The 15,183-nt window shown below is 45.4% G+C and overlaps 1 protein-coding gene across 1 annotated transcript in view; it reads left to right on the top strand.

Moving 5' to 3' along the window:
- Positions 1-15,183, top strand: part of LOC113406279 (tetraspanin-7) — a 107,038-nt gene that overhangs the window by 18,757 nt on the left and 73,098 nt on the right. The window lies entirely within an intron of this gene.

Genomic DNA, 15,183 nt, shown 5'->3' on the forward strand with positions numbered 1-15,183 from the left:
TGGTGTGGGATCCCCAGTTTCTCTATTATTGGGGCAGGAAGAATAAAGTTTTGTTACCCTGATTCTGTGAATCAAGGCCAGTGGAACTGTTGTATGACAGAAGGACTGAGTGAGTCCTTCACCATTACCTAAGTAGCACTTGCTTGACAAGGGACATGGGTTACAAAACCCAGTGAATTGAGAGAGGATGGGGACAGGTATTTGTACCTGATGGTATGGGCCCCCTCTGAGGGTCCGAAACACCAATTGTACCACCTCCTCTCTCCACTGTGGAATGTCAGAGCTAACTTTGATTCCCTTAGGAGTCTAGTTACAGGCTGCTGAGCTGAATTCACTTTGGGCCAATGGTGCACCAGCACTGGGGCTCCCCTACTATACTATGAGCTGAAATCGCTAAGAGCTGAAATCACAAAAGAGCTGATGTTATTAAGAGCTGAGATCACGGAGGCTATGTTAACTAGTGGGGGAGCCTGAAGCTATATTGCTCAGCAGCTGGTGGAGCAATTTGTGGGGACGACTGGAGGAGCAGCGAGCGGCGTGGAGCCTTGCGGGGCCAGTTGGAGTGGCCCAAGGAACGGCGAGCGGAGCTGTTTGCGGGGACGGCTGGAACGGCTCACAGGTCGGTGAGCGGAGCGGAGCGGAGTGGAGCGGAGCAGCTTGTAGAGCGGAGCAGTTCGTGGGATGGCAGGAAAGTGGACTGGCTCGTGGTAAAGGCTGCGGCGGAACCCCCACAGAGAAACAGACGGCTGGCCAGCCTCGGATCACGTAAGGTGCCCCTTAACACCCTGCGTGCCCCCCCCCTTTACTCTGGGGCTGCACTGACCAGGGGCAGAGACTTTGGGGGTTGTTGGACTTTTGGGACTTTGGGTGGTTGCTGGACCCCAGAAACTTTGGGGATGTTGGACTTTGGGGACTCTGGGTGATTTTTGGGTTGCTGGATTCAAGAACCAAAGGGAAAGGACACAGCCCAATTTGCTGGGGTGGGTTTTGCTCATGGTTTGTGTTATGAATCCTGTTTGTGGTGTTTTTCCAATTTTATGCTGATGTCGTTTACCTCATGTCATTAAACATTTTCTGCTACACTCAGACTCCGTGCTTGCGAGAGGGGAAGTATTGCCTCTTAGAGGTACCCAGGGGGGTGGTATGTAATTGTCCCAGGTCACTGGGTGGGGGCTCGAGCCGGTTTTGCATTCTGTTATTGAAACGGAACCCCTAGATACAGAACCCGGCCCTTGTTGCTGCCAACTTAGATGGGCAGAAGGGTTACATAAGTATATAATAAATAGGAAGTTGGTTTATGTTTAATCCACATTTGAAGGGTTTTCTTTGCAGACAGAAGGGCTAGAAACTCAATTTTTTTTAAAGTATAAAAGTTTAAGTTTGGCAGAAATTGGTGTCTTTCCACAAAGTGCTTTCCACTCACCATGATGGAAAATAAATTTTGCAGGTCAATTTTTTCAACCTATCTTCTGTGTACTGATCTAGCTACAGTTTATTAATATATACCTGAATAGTACCATAATATGAAAAGAAATTTGTTTGCTAAACTGTAGTGAAAAAAACCTATAAAGGAATACCTTGGTATTGTCCTTTAACATCAAATAGTTATTCTGTATTTTAAAAAAAGTATTCAACTTCACTTATTCTACAGATTCCTTACGCCAGGGGTTCTCAAACTGGGGGTCGGGACCCCTCAAGGGGTCATGAGGTTATTATGTGGGAGGTCGCGAGTTGTCAGCTTCCACCCCAAACCCCGCTTTGCCTCCAGCATTTAGAATGGTGTTAAATTTATAAAAAAATGTTTTTAATTCATAAAGGAGGGGTCACACTCAGAGACTTGCTGTGTGAAAGGGGTCACCAGTACAAAAGTTTGAGAATCACTGCCTTAAGCAAAGTAAGCGTGCAACTTAGGGTATGTCTACACTACAGGATTAATCCGAATTTAGATAATTCGAATTTGGGAAACAGGTTGTATAAATTCGATTGTGCGCGGCCACACTAAGCACATTAATTCGGTTTTTAACCACATTAATTCGGTGGTGTGCGGCCACACTACCCCATTACTTTAACCACAGTAATTCGGTGGTGTGCGGCCACACTAACCCTAATTCGAATTAACAAAATCGATTTAGGCACTACTCCGCTTGTCGAGGTGGAGTACAGAAATCGATTTTAAGTGCCCTTTAATTCGAATTAACTGGCTCTGTAGTGTGGACGGGTGAAGGGTTAATTCGGATTAACGCAGCTAAATCCGAATTAAAGTCGTAGTGTAGTCCAGGCCTTAGATACCAATGCAATAAGTTGCAACAATATTTTGAGAGTATTGTTGCATGGTAGCATGTGAGCCTGTTGAACTCTGCCAGTACAACTATAAATATATTTTAACTAGACCTGGGCAACATTTTTTGATAATAAAGGTATTTTTTTGGTTGAAAAATGTGGTTGCAGGAAAAATGCCCCCCGCCCCCAAATATTTCAAAACAAATAATTCAGAGGAAAACTTTTGAGATATTTTTGTATTTTCAAAATGTTTAGTTTCAAAATTGTGGGAAAATGCCCTCCTTTTCTGATTTTAATTTTTTTCTCCAAAAGTGTGTGTTGGGAGAAAGGGGATGTAATACTTTCAGTTTTTAGCGGTCTCTCTGTTTAGGTGAGTAAAAGTAACACTTTGACTTTTCCTGATGGAAAACCCCACTTTTTACACTTCCTTAATTTTTAAAATTTTCTTATAGGAAAACAATTATTTCCTGGTGGCAAAATTTCATTTTCCTACTAGCTCTAATTTTCTCCCTGGTTATTCCTCAGAGCCACATGAGGAACCAAGATTAGGAAAGAGGAGTTGGACAGGACTGGTAAATAACCTTTGAGCTTCCTTGCTCTGGTGTGTGCATGAACCATTTTGAGGCTAGGGGAGGCCTAGTATAGGCCACCATGACCCTAAACAGAAGAGGCTGTGATTCCAAATGAGGAGGTCCTTAGTTTAGTCTGAGTAGTACCATCTGGTGAGGGCCACAAGTCTAGGGTTGCCAACTTTCTGATTGCAGAAAACCAAACACCCTAGCCCCGCCCCTTCCCTGAGCCCTGCCCTCCACTCACTCCACCCCCCCATCACTCGCTCTCCCCCACCCTTGCTCACTCATTCATTTGGGGTGCAAGAGGAGGTGAAGGCTCAAGCTGGGTGTGTGAGCTCTGGGGTGGGGCCATGGATGAGGGGTTTGGGGTGTGGGAGGGGGCTCCGGGCTGGGGCAGGGAGTTGGGCTGCAGGGCAGGAATGAGGGCTCCAGCTGGAGGTGCAGGCTCTGAGGTGGGGCCAGAAATAAGGGGTTCAGGATGTGGGAGGGGGCTGGGGGTGCGGGCTCTGAGGTGGGGCTGGGGATGAGGGGGTTGTGCAGGACAGGGAACGGGGCTGGGGAAGGGGTGCGGCAGGGGGTTGGGGTGCATGCTACAGGCAGTGCTTACCTCCGGCAGCTCCTGGAAGCGCCTGGCATGTCCCTGTGGCCCCTAGGTGCAAGGGGGGCAGGGAGGCTCCGGACGCTGCCCCTGTCCGCAGGCACCACCCCCACCCACAGACACCGCCCCCACAGCTCCCATTGGCCAAGGTTCTCAGCCCATGGGAGCTGCAGAGCCAGCACTCGGGGCGTGGGCAGCGCGTGAAGCCTCCCTGCTCCCCCCCTGCCTAGGGGCCGCAGGGACATACCGGCTGCTTCTGGGAGCCATGTGGAGCCAGGGAGCCTGACTTAGCCCCACTACACCGCTGACCGGACTTTTAACAGCCCAGTCAGCAGTGCTGACCAGAGCTACTAGGGGCCCTTTTCGACTGGACATTCCAGTCAAAAACCGGACACCTGGCAACCCTACACAGGTCCCCCAGGGACAAGATTGAAAAGTTTAGAGCTTGCTGTCTTAATGCATATTCAATAGTATTGTTGACTGCAAGGATTCAGAGGACTAGAACTTGGGTTTGCAGGGATCTAGGTGAATAATTTGCCCACACTGCCACCTGGCAGAGCTGTGATCAATGCAATATGAACCATGGGGGGGACTAAGCAACACAGGAAGTGAAAACCTGATTGGCATCAACTCCTGTGGCCTCTGATTGGTGTAGGCATGCTATTTAAGCATGGAGGGAGTTCCAGGAAGCTGTGTGAGCAACCTGGCAGAATTTGGCCTGGTGGCTACAACAGACACCGCTCTTGTTCCCTGCTTCAGACTCCATCACTGATTCCTGGCTTGACTCCTGATTCCTGACTCTGATTCAAGTTTTAGGCCTAACTTCTGGTTTCTAGCTCTGGCTCAGACTCCTGGTCTGACTCCAACCACCAGGCTCTACTCCTGCTCCTACCAGTAGGCCTGACTCCTGATCCTACCTGCTAGGTCAACCTGCCCATGTCCGGGTTGTGACAGCTGACTCCAGCACCATACCATGGGAATCCTTCTTCTACAACTTTGATGTCTAAAAGTTGTCCTAGATACTCAAAGCTGAGCACAATTTACAAGAGTACTAAACTTGGTGGCTAATAGTTAATAAAGCCTGAATCTGTATTTATCAAATCCTTTGAACTCACGCCTGGGAAGGCACAAATATATTGCACAGTTTACCGTAATTATTGTAAAAGTGCCTAGAGCTAGGGTAGCTGATTTAAAGAAGTCCATATAGAAAAAGTGTGTTATCCTTATCTCTACCAATACTGAAAAGGATTAATATGGATTTTAAAGTATAAAAATGGATAGTAATTGAAGCTAAACTGAAAAATCGCTTCTATTTTAAAAAAACCTACTTCTGTTTCAACTAATAAACACTGTTTTGTCACCATTGAAAGGTGATGTAGCTACAGATGCACACAGTTGACCATTCCCTGAAAGTTAATGTTCATCATCTTGAGTATTTGTTTTAAAATATTTGGCTTGTAATTTTGATAGGCAAATTTTTACTATTGGTTTTTTTTAATGGGACACCATCGGGTTAAAAATAACACATTAAGGATAGTTCCTTGCTAAGGGCCTGATTTTTGCCCTTCATGTTCTAAAGCAACAGGGGTTAGTGCATAGCTCTAGTTTAAGACTGAACCAATTTTAAGAATCTAATTCACTTTGTCTGCATTTTGTCAGCATGGACAGTGAAAATAGGCTCGTCAGTTTCTAATCAGTTACACTTTCCGCTTTGTTCTGCTAATAATGCAAAAACTGTAATGGTTGGGTTGCTGACACTGCAGGGGAATGTGTTTTATTTAAATTTATTTGAATTAGAAAAAAATGATCTTGGCATCTGTCAGAATTTGTTTCTTAATACCCATAAAGACCTAAATTTGGGGGCAAAATTGATCAGGCCGTATTCTTTAAAACCATCAGCCACATTTTGTTCTGACTTAACACACTCTATAGTTCCACTGACTGCAGTGGATTTGCACAAGGCAGAATGTATCAGGGTATAATTTGTCCCTTCATGTGCAGTCCCTACAGCATATGAGAAAGAGCTGTAACAATATTCCTGTGAGAGGGACAATATTTCAGTGGAGAGCTAAGCTGGAGCATGGCTTCAGACCATTTTAATACCTCTAAAGCAGGGGTCGGCAACCTATGGCACGCGTGCCAAAGACGGCACGCGAGCTGATTTTTAATGGCATGCTGCAGCCGCCACTGGCCCCACTCAGCCTGCTGCCGAACCACGGCAGCAGGCTGAGCGGGGCCGATGGCCGGGACCCCGGCAGGCAGCAGCGTGCCATTAAAAATCCTGCCCAGCCCAGCCCATTCTTCTCCGCCCCCCACCTACCACTCTCTCTGGCGGGGGCAGGGGGCAGAAGCAAGCTTCTGCTGTAGGGCAGTTTCCGCAGGCAGCCAAGCTTCCCCCTCCCCTGCCTCTTCCCTCAGCGTGCTGCGTCGAGCCCCGCCTCCTCTCCCTCCCTGCCGCTGATGGCCCTTGCGAGGGAGGGGAGAAGAGGAGCCCCAGCGCTCTCGCTGCTCAGACTGAGAAGGAGGCGGAGAAGAGGCAGGAGCGGGGCCTTAGGGAAGGGAGGTGGAATCAGGGCGTATCCCTCTAGCCCCCTGCCATGAGCCGCTCAGGGCAGGGGGCTGGGAGCACCCCCCTGATCCCAGCCCACCCCCCCAGTCCTCTGCTCTGACCCTTGCACCCCCTCACACCCCAGCCCCCTGCACCCTCCCCACGACCCCATGCCCTCACCCTTGCACACCCCACATCCCCACCCCCCACCCTGAGCACCAAACGGGAGCTCCTCTACCACCCCCCACATTCCCACCTGCACCCCTTGCACTAAATGGGAGCTCCACACCCAAACCTCCTGCCCCAACCCTGAGCCCCCTCCTTCATTCTAGCTCCTGGCCAGATTCTGCACCCCAACCTCCAGCCTGCTCCTTCACCCCCAGCCCTGTGTTCAGTGCACCCCACCCTCAGCTCAGTGCAGAGAGAGAGGAAGAGAATGGGCCAGAACCAGGGAGAAGGTAGATACCCACTCTATGTGGGCAGGGCCGGGACCCCAGACCGTCAGCGGGTTGAGCCGCTCAGCCCACTGCCGGTCTGGGGTTCCGGCCCCCGGCCCCGCTCAGCCCGCTGCCGGTCTGGGCTTCTGGCTGCTGGCCTCTTGCCAGCCGGGGTCCCGGCCGCCGGCCCCACTCAGCCCGCTGCCAGCCTAGGTGAATGGAACCCCAGGCCAGCAGCGGGCTGAGGAGGCCGGCGGCATAAGATCAGCATTTTAATTTAATTTTAAATGAAGCTTCTTAAACATTTTGAAAACCTTGTTTACTTTACAAACAGTAGTTTAGTTATATAATATATAGACCTATAGAGAGAGACCTTGTGAAAAACGTTAAAATGTATTACCAGCACACGAAACCTTAAATTAAAGTGAATAAATGAAGACTCGGCACACCACTTCTGAAAGGTTGCCGACCCCTGCTCTAAAGTGATGAGGAAAAAAAGTAGTAATGCACTGTGGCCAGGAGGTACTGTACTTGATCTTGGATATATATTATTCTTGATTTTATAAGCATGTGCTGTGAAGTCTGTGTTTAAAGCCAGACAATGACATAAACAGGATTATAAAATTCATCCCAGCTAGTGCTTTTTGACTCAGTCCTTCAGTGTTTCACCTTACGTTAGTCTTTTGTAGTGGAGTCATATATCAAATGCTTTCATTCTTGCAAACAGTATCTAAATATTTTTCTCAAAACCTTTGTGCCCTTTTGACCAGGATTACCTAGATTTCTGAAACATGTGTTTTGAACACTTATTTTCCCATTTAATAGCTGCAGTCTAATTTCATATGTACAGTATTTATTGCTAGAAGGTCAAACTTACCAAATACCTTAGAAGTAACTCAGAAAAAGGGGGTTGAGTTGCAGAGAACAGTTAGGATACAGCTTTGCAAGACAGCAATTAGAACTAGAGCTGGTCAAAAAGAGGGAGATTTTTTTGTTAAGGTTTTGTTATTGTTAAGAAAAAAATGTTTTTGTCAAAATTTGAAATTTTTGAAGCAGTTAGAGCTGTGAATGTGTCATGAGTTAAACCCATTGGGCCAATTTCTTCTGGGTCACACCAGTGCAATCAATAAGGTAAATACAGTGATTCTTCAATGAAGCACAGTTTATACTCTTTTAGTTGAAAGAAAACTAAGTTGTCTCAATCAGTGTGTTTTAAATATAAACCCTTTTGGTGAGGGTGAGGAGGACTGGAGGAAGGGCACGAAGAATATTTAGGAAAATATGTTTTAATAAGGAAAAATGTGAGCAATCTTTTCTATGAAATGAGGAAGGTATCCAAATCTCAGAGGCCCGAGGAAGCCATTACTTTGTAAGCAAATTCTAAAACAATGCAGTGCTGTGAGGTGGCTTTCCAAATGATGACAAATCATTTTCCAGTAATCTAAACTGCTAATTGAATTGGCTTCCAGCTGTTGGAACACCTTCTCCCTATTTCATGGAGTAATAATAGGTGGTGGAAGAGTTTAACAGTATATAAAAGCCGAGCAAAGAACTCTGGCATTAACTTGTCAGGCAAAGTTGAACTGTGGGGGACTGTACTGGGACCCCCAATTCCTAGGAGCTTCTCAGTGGAAGTAGGGCTAACAGAGGGGGTAGTTTCCTCCTTGGAAGGCATGAGGGCCTCTCCATCAATGTCCATAGAATGCCCCTGTGTTATGGGCCAGCATTAGCAGATGAACTTTTAGCCAAAGGACCCAAATGTCCAGCAGACATGCCCTGAAGATTACATCCTAACTACCTGCAAAGAGGAGAACATGGGGATGGAGAGGCGCAGAGAGATGAGAGACAGAAAGATGACGGGGATTGTTCAAAATGCTTCCCTTTGTCTCTCTGTTTGTTTAAAAATAAAAATCAAAAAGTTACTCCCATAAAATGATACATTTTAGCCATTGTTCTTCAGTAAAACATTTTTTCTGATATTTCCTTGCCTCTTCCCCCCCCCTTTGTTGCTTGTTTAAAATTCTTTCCCATGTTCCTCCTTCATTCAGCCTTTCTGTCCTTCACATTCCTATTCTTTCAGTATTTGCATGTGCAAAAGCCTACGTCTCTGCAAAAGCCCATAGTGCACATTCAATTTTGGTCTGCATTTACCTGTAGCTAGTAACCCAGTGTATTTGTACAATGTGGGAAATTTAAATTGACTATGGGAACTCTTAACTTTCTCATTTCCCAGTTTATGTGCATTTAAATTCTTAATGGGACGTTACAATTAATGTATGGTATTTTTGGATCCCACTACCTATTATATGTGTTGTATAATATAAACACATAATGTTGCATAACCAAATGGGTCATTCAGCTTGGCCTTACTTAAGGCATACTGCTGGGGTTCTGTACTTGTCCCTTTTACAGAAAAGGAATGACTGTCCTAGCTAGGTCCAGTTCCCATTTTGTCACACAGACTGTGTTAAAAGGTTTTAGTGATGACTAATCATTTTGGTTTCCTGGACCTCTTTTGAGTTTTCAAAGCTGAACGTTTTTTGTGACCCTTATGATTGGGGCTCACTGAACCAGAGAAACTATTCTGTGACAAAAGACGACGCATCTTCTGTGGGAGAAATTAACAAAACTGCTACATTAAACTCAACCTACTTTTTCTGGCCGCCTCAGAATTGATGCTTGTGCCTCCTCTGAGACAGTTTTGAGCCCAAGCTTCCGAGTGTAGCAGTCTAAACTCTCAATTAATGTGTCCGTAGCATTTTACAGTGTTGATTTTTCTGTGTGTGTTTATGTTGCTTAGACGCCAGTTTTCACAGATGACATTTTTTAATGGCCCCATCTGTCCAAAATGGTGGAGCTGTGGGACAAATTTTCTTACCCTGGCATTTGGTTGTTCATCTGGATCTAGCTCCCATCTATAGTTTTTCTTTTTATTAGTGGGAAGAGAGGGGTATTGAACAGTCTCTTTACTCTAGTTTAAATTTGTCATGGATGCAGTGAGAAGAATTGAGTGCAAAACTTTAGAACTAATGTGATTGAGTAGGACACGCGTGTGGGAGAGGAGGCGGGAAGATGGAGAGAGGGTGATATGTCTGAGAGTAGAAGGAAATCACACTTCCAGAAATGATAGTGAAATTAATCCTTGTGAAAGGTACTGTGCTGACAGATGTGAAGACTAAAGTCTTCTCCTTTGGCACTGAACAGGTATAGCACAAGCATTGGCAGTGTGAAAGTGTAGCCTAGAGGAATGAGCACTGAGCTGGGAATCAGGAGAGCCTGAGTTCTGATCTCAGATCTGTTGCTGGCTCACTCTGTCGCCTCAGGTGAGTTGTTTCACCTTTCTGGATCAGTTTACCTGTTTATTAAATGGGGATACCTCCCAGAAGTGATGCGGTGATTAATTTGTTAATGTCTGTGGAGTGCTGTAAACATGGAATGCTATAAAAATGTAAAATCATTCTACTGCGATAAATGCACCATCGTTAAGGTTATGTTACAGAGTTCAATTTTAGCAGGTGCTTTAAACCTTCATTTTGTAGTAATCTCATTGAAATGGAAAGAAACAAAATATATGAGATTCCAGGAATGTCACTCTGAAGGGCTTAGAATATCTGAGTCAGAGTGAAGCAATTACAAAAATAGTTGAGGTCTCTCTTTGTTCAGAATATCACCAGGTTCAGTCACCACTGGGATTCAGTCTGTTACCGTCCAATTTTTCAGCTCTCAGCCATTTTAATTTTACAGATTACACTCGTGTGACACTAAGGCATGTATCTATGCCGTGCCAAGAGTCCTGGATCATTGGGCTATCAGAGGTAATTCAGCCAATCACCACCCTTACTCTGCAGCTAATTTGCATCCAACAATTTCATTGGTTGTATGAGGGAGTCTGCACAGATGGTGGATTATTTGGCCCAACTGCCACAGTTCTTCAGACCACCCACATAACAACCCAACCAGAACCCAAAGTAACCCCAAATACATACAGCCCCTCACTGCAGCACACAACTCTCACCTGCCACATGGACAAATTGACAAAAATCTATCCGCACAACACACACGCTCGCCCACCCTAACTCAGACTTTGCATAAAATTATAAACTTGAGTGGCAAAGCTGCAGGTCATCACTACTGGAAAATAAATCCTGAGCACTATTTGAATTTTTATGGTGGTTTGATGAAAAATGGGTTGATACAGAGAGGAACAAGAGTTTAAAAATCACCCCTTTCGGTAGTTTGTCACTGGATTGACTGACTCTTCTTTGTAACCCTTTTGTAAGAAATCAAAAACATTCTGGGACCTGTTCTTTGGCCTCATGATTGCTCCTGGTGTGCTGATTCCTAGTGTATCAGTTATACACCAGGAGTGTTCATCTAGAAAGTGTTTTATAACTTTTCAGCCATAATGGTAAGTTTTGTGTACCAAGGTGAAGCCACTGAATTTTAAGTTGAGAGCTGATGAGCTGTGGTGAGAATGTCTTTTACTCCTTAGGGGAAGAGGGAGAAGCATAGGTACTGACTTCCTCTGTTCCCAGGGGGGTGCTCAACCTCCGCTCCACCCCAGTTGTGTAATACAGTCCCTCCTTCAGTGGCTGGTATAGCAGGGAGTTGGTAATTGTTCCCATAGCTCCAATAGTAAAGACCTCAGCTAGGAAGCTGAAGATCAAGGGGTTCTCAAACCCTGCTCCTGGTGTGTGTGGGAAGTGGTGTGGTAACATGCAATTCATAAATTAGAAGTACTTCTTCAAACAGATTTGGTACTTTACTTTCAGTCATGTCACATTGTGCTTGTGTAACCCACTGACCAGTGAGTTATGCTTCCCCTTGTGTGCCTGATTCACAAATGATCTGTCTGTGTGTTTGTGACAGCTGTAAGGTTGTGAGCCTGGCTCTTTAGCACAAGCTGTCAAAACTCATGCTCTTAGCTCATTAAGTCATTGGTTCAATCCCTGGTGTTGGCCAAGGTGATAGCAGTCATGCTTGCAGGTGTCCCATGTGGCGTGTTTGTAGGTTGAGAGGTATGTTTCATATTGGCAGTGAAGGGAGAGGGCAATAGGCACATCTGCTGGCTGTGACACCCTGTACCCCATGTTCACCACTTTTATGTGGTTATAATATATTTTGTACAAAGTATGGCATGTTGAGGTATCACTTGAAAACATCTACTGAACCTCACTGCCGTGTTAAAATGTGTGTATCAACCTTGCATGTGGAGCTATGAGATTTGACTTGTTACTGAGATGTACTGTAGTACTAGGTAACGCTCTCAGACCATTTTCTCAAAGACAGAGGCACACTGACACGCCAGCTAGGTGCTAAAAGGTCATTTCCTGTTTAATCGGAGATTCACCAGCAGGGGAGCTGTAAATAAGAAATTTGCAATTCACCTGAAGAACAGTGGGCAGCTCATGCACACCATGGAACTGCCTGACCTCATGACTCAACAAGGACTTCTCCAGTGAAAAGGGTCAGGATAAAAGAAGGGGGGAAAAGGCCCCTGATCACCCCTTTTCTCCCCCATCTCTACTCACGGCAGCAAGATCACTTGAAACTGAAAAGGAAGCTTTTGGGACTGGGGGGAGTGATCCTGACCTGGAGGATTTTTGAGCCTGTACAGACTGTTGAAAGCTTTTGGGTGAGAGAACCTGTTTTTGCTTTTAGAACTATTAGCCTTGGTAAAGCTTAGGAAATAGCTTGCGTGTTTATCTTTTATTTCTTTTGTAACCAATTCTGATCTTTATGACTTATCACTTATAATCACTTGAAAATCTATCTTCTTCTAGTTAATACACTTGTTTCACTGTTTTGGGTTGAAGTGTTTGAAGACTCTCTACTCAGATTAATAAAGGCTGGTGCATAATCATTTCCTTTGACGAAATAACAAACTATTAATGATCTTGCATTGACAGTACAACACGCACATTTCTCAGGGTGCAAGGCTGGGGCTAAGAATTTGCAGGTGTCACCCTGTATGTAGTTCATGAGGGGCTGGGCGAGCATTCGTTTAACTTTGCTTTGAAGGACTTCACGTACTAATGGCTGTGTGTGAGCAGAGCCTGGAGAGGCGGCTTGTCACTAGCAAAGCTGGGTAAAAGGCACCCTGGGCTGGAGAGTTAAAGGGACACAGCAGTTCAACAGTCCAGATTATACCCCGTGGGATGTCATACTGGTGTTATGTGCACTCTTCTGCTGCAGCTTCTCCTGGTTGGATCCAGTATCTGGAAGTCCATGAGACTAAAGACCAGTTTCAAGAAGGGAATGAGGACAAATTCCTTCACAGAAGCGCCCTCCAGTTGACAGGTTGTGTCATCTCTGCTACATGCAGAGGGTTGATCTCCTTTAGTAACTTTTAAATGGAGATAAAATGTTATTGGCCCAAGAATTTACTGAGGCATGCCAGGCCTCTTTTGCTCATTAGGAGCAGCTTCAGCAGTGCAGTTTCTCCCCTTAGTCCCTAGGAAGGTGCATCTCCTCTTCTCCCTGACTGACCTTACCAGCGTTAACACAGAATAACGTCCCAAATGCATGGAAAATGAGAGTCGGATTTCTGGATCTATTGATATAGTTGATATAAAAGCATGAGGTCACTGCTGAGGTTTTGTATTAGCATTTGATGCACTGGGGTATGTATTACTTCTGAGTATCTAGTGGAGATGAAAGTGAAAGTCTTACAGAGAAAGGCACTGTGTTATTGACTGTGTTGGAGGCAGTATGAAGGTGGAAAGAAATGCACAAGGCTGTTTCCTTAATTCCCCCCCTCATGCCTAAAAGGTTTTAGGTGGGTGGGATGTGTTGTGCTGCAGCTTTAACTGCCACTAAACATAGGTTTTGTTTGCAAATAACATTCTGTATAATCCCCAGGCTTCCATACCATTGTGCCGCAGTCTTGAATAGTTCATTCTCTGTGCCTGCCATTCAGTCTCTGGTGTGTCTTCCAAGACTAACAATGAGTATCAGCTAGTGCCAGCTGTGATGGCAGCTTTGGGAGCCAGGCATAAGTCCAACTTGAACTAGACTTAGCGCTATTGCTCTTTGGGCAACCCATCACTGTCATGTGATAAAAGCTGAGGAGGTAACATAGCACATTATAAGTGTGGTGTGAAAGTGACAATCCCCAGGAATGAACGTTGCTTATGCACAGCTTTTAATACATTCATTTGATACATTCATACATTTCCTTGCATTGACCAGGAAAGATGGTGCCCAAAATTAGTGTCTCTCAAGATCATAGGAGCTTTCAGCAAGAATAACAGGCAACAATATGTGACAAAGTTCCTCCTCTATCTTGGTGGGTCCTGCGCTTATTGGCGGATTTTCTTGCCTCAGAGATTCACCATGTGGGTTGGGGAACAGCCCAGAGACCTTCCCCTCTGGAAGAACCCACAGTCCAGGTCAATTGGGAGGTTTGGGGGGAACCCGGGCCCACCCTCTACTCTGGGTTCCAGCCCAGGGCCCTGTGGACTGCAGCTGTCTATAGTGCCTCCTGTAACAGCTGCATGACAGCTACAACTCCCTGGGCTACTTCCCCACGGCCTCCTCCAAACACCTTCCTTATTCTCACCACAGGACCTTCCTCCTGGTGTCTGATAACGCTTGTACTCCTCAGTCCTCCAGCAGCACACTCTCTCAGCTCCTTGCGCCTCTTGCTCCCAGCTCCTCACACTCGCATCACAAACTGAAGTTATCTCCTTTTTAAAACCCAGGTGCCCTGATTAGCCTGCCTTAATTGATTCATGCAGCTTCTTCTTAATTGGCTCCAGGTGTCCTAATTAGCCTGCCTGCCTTAACTAGTTCTAGCAGGTTCCTGATTACTCTAATGCAGCCCCTGCTCTGGTCACTCAGGGAACAGAAAACTACTCATCCAGTGACCAGTATATTTGCCCTCTACCAGACTCCTGTACCCCACTGGTCTGGGTCTGTCACAAATACTAGAAACTTGAATTTCACAACATATATCAAACTGAGTAAAACTTTATTTGTATAATGCTTCCATTATTACATTGCCTTAAAGTGAATGTGAAGGGTAGTAAGGTAAATATTTGAATAGACTAATATTAGATTATCCACTGAGCAATCTCCCCTTCAAAATTGAATCTTGTTTTTTGAGGGAGAGGTGATTCTTTTCTCTAATCTTTAAACAGGAGACATGGTTTAAAGCATTAGTATTCATTGCTGTTCTAAAATACATTGTTTTTTTAATACCTACTTTTTATACTTATCTTTTACTCTTCATTAATTGCAGCATTTCTGTGGAAGCTTGAAAACAAAATTGCTTCCTCGGCATATTTCTCTTCTGCTGTAGTGCAAATATGGGCTTTTTATTATTCCTGTTTCCAGTGAAGCTGAAAGTACTGTAACATAGTGCTCAGTTTACTTGCTTTGTGTACTAGCACTGGGTGCTGGGGTTTTGCCTTAGTCATGTTAGTTATATAGCTGCCATATAGAATCATAGATTATTAGGGTTGGAAGGGACCTCAGGAGATCATCTAGTCCAACCCCCTGCTCAAAGCAGGATCAATCCCCAACTAAATCCCCAAATGGCCCCCTCAAGGATTGAACTCACAACCCTGGGTTTAGCAGGCCAACGCTCAAACCACTGAGCTATCCCTCCCCCTATTAGGACATCCCTAATTGGATTTACCAAGCGTTGCAAGGTACAGCCTGTTCCCTGCTCTCCTTTTTTCTGGTTGAGGAGAGCTGCATCAGATATTTGGGCCTTGATCCTGCAAAGACTCCATGCATGTACAG

Source organism: Terrapene carolina, unplaced genomic scaffold (genome assembly GCF_002925995.2).
Source record: "Terrapene carolina triunguis isolate 2854851 unplaced genomic scaffold, T_m_triunguis-2.0 Scaffold24, whole genome shotgun sequence".
NCBI classification, from domain to species: Eukaryota; Metazoa; Chordata; order Testudines; family Emydidae; genus Terrapene; species Terrapene triunguis.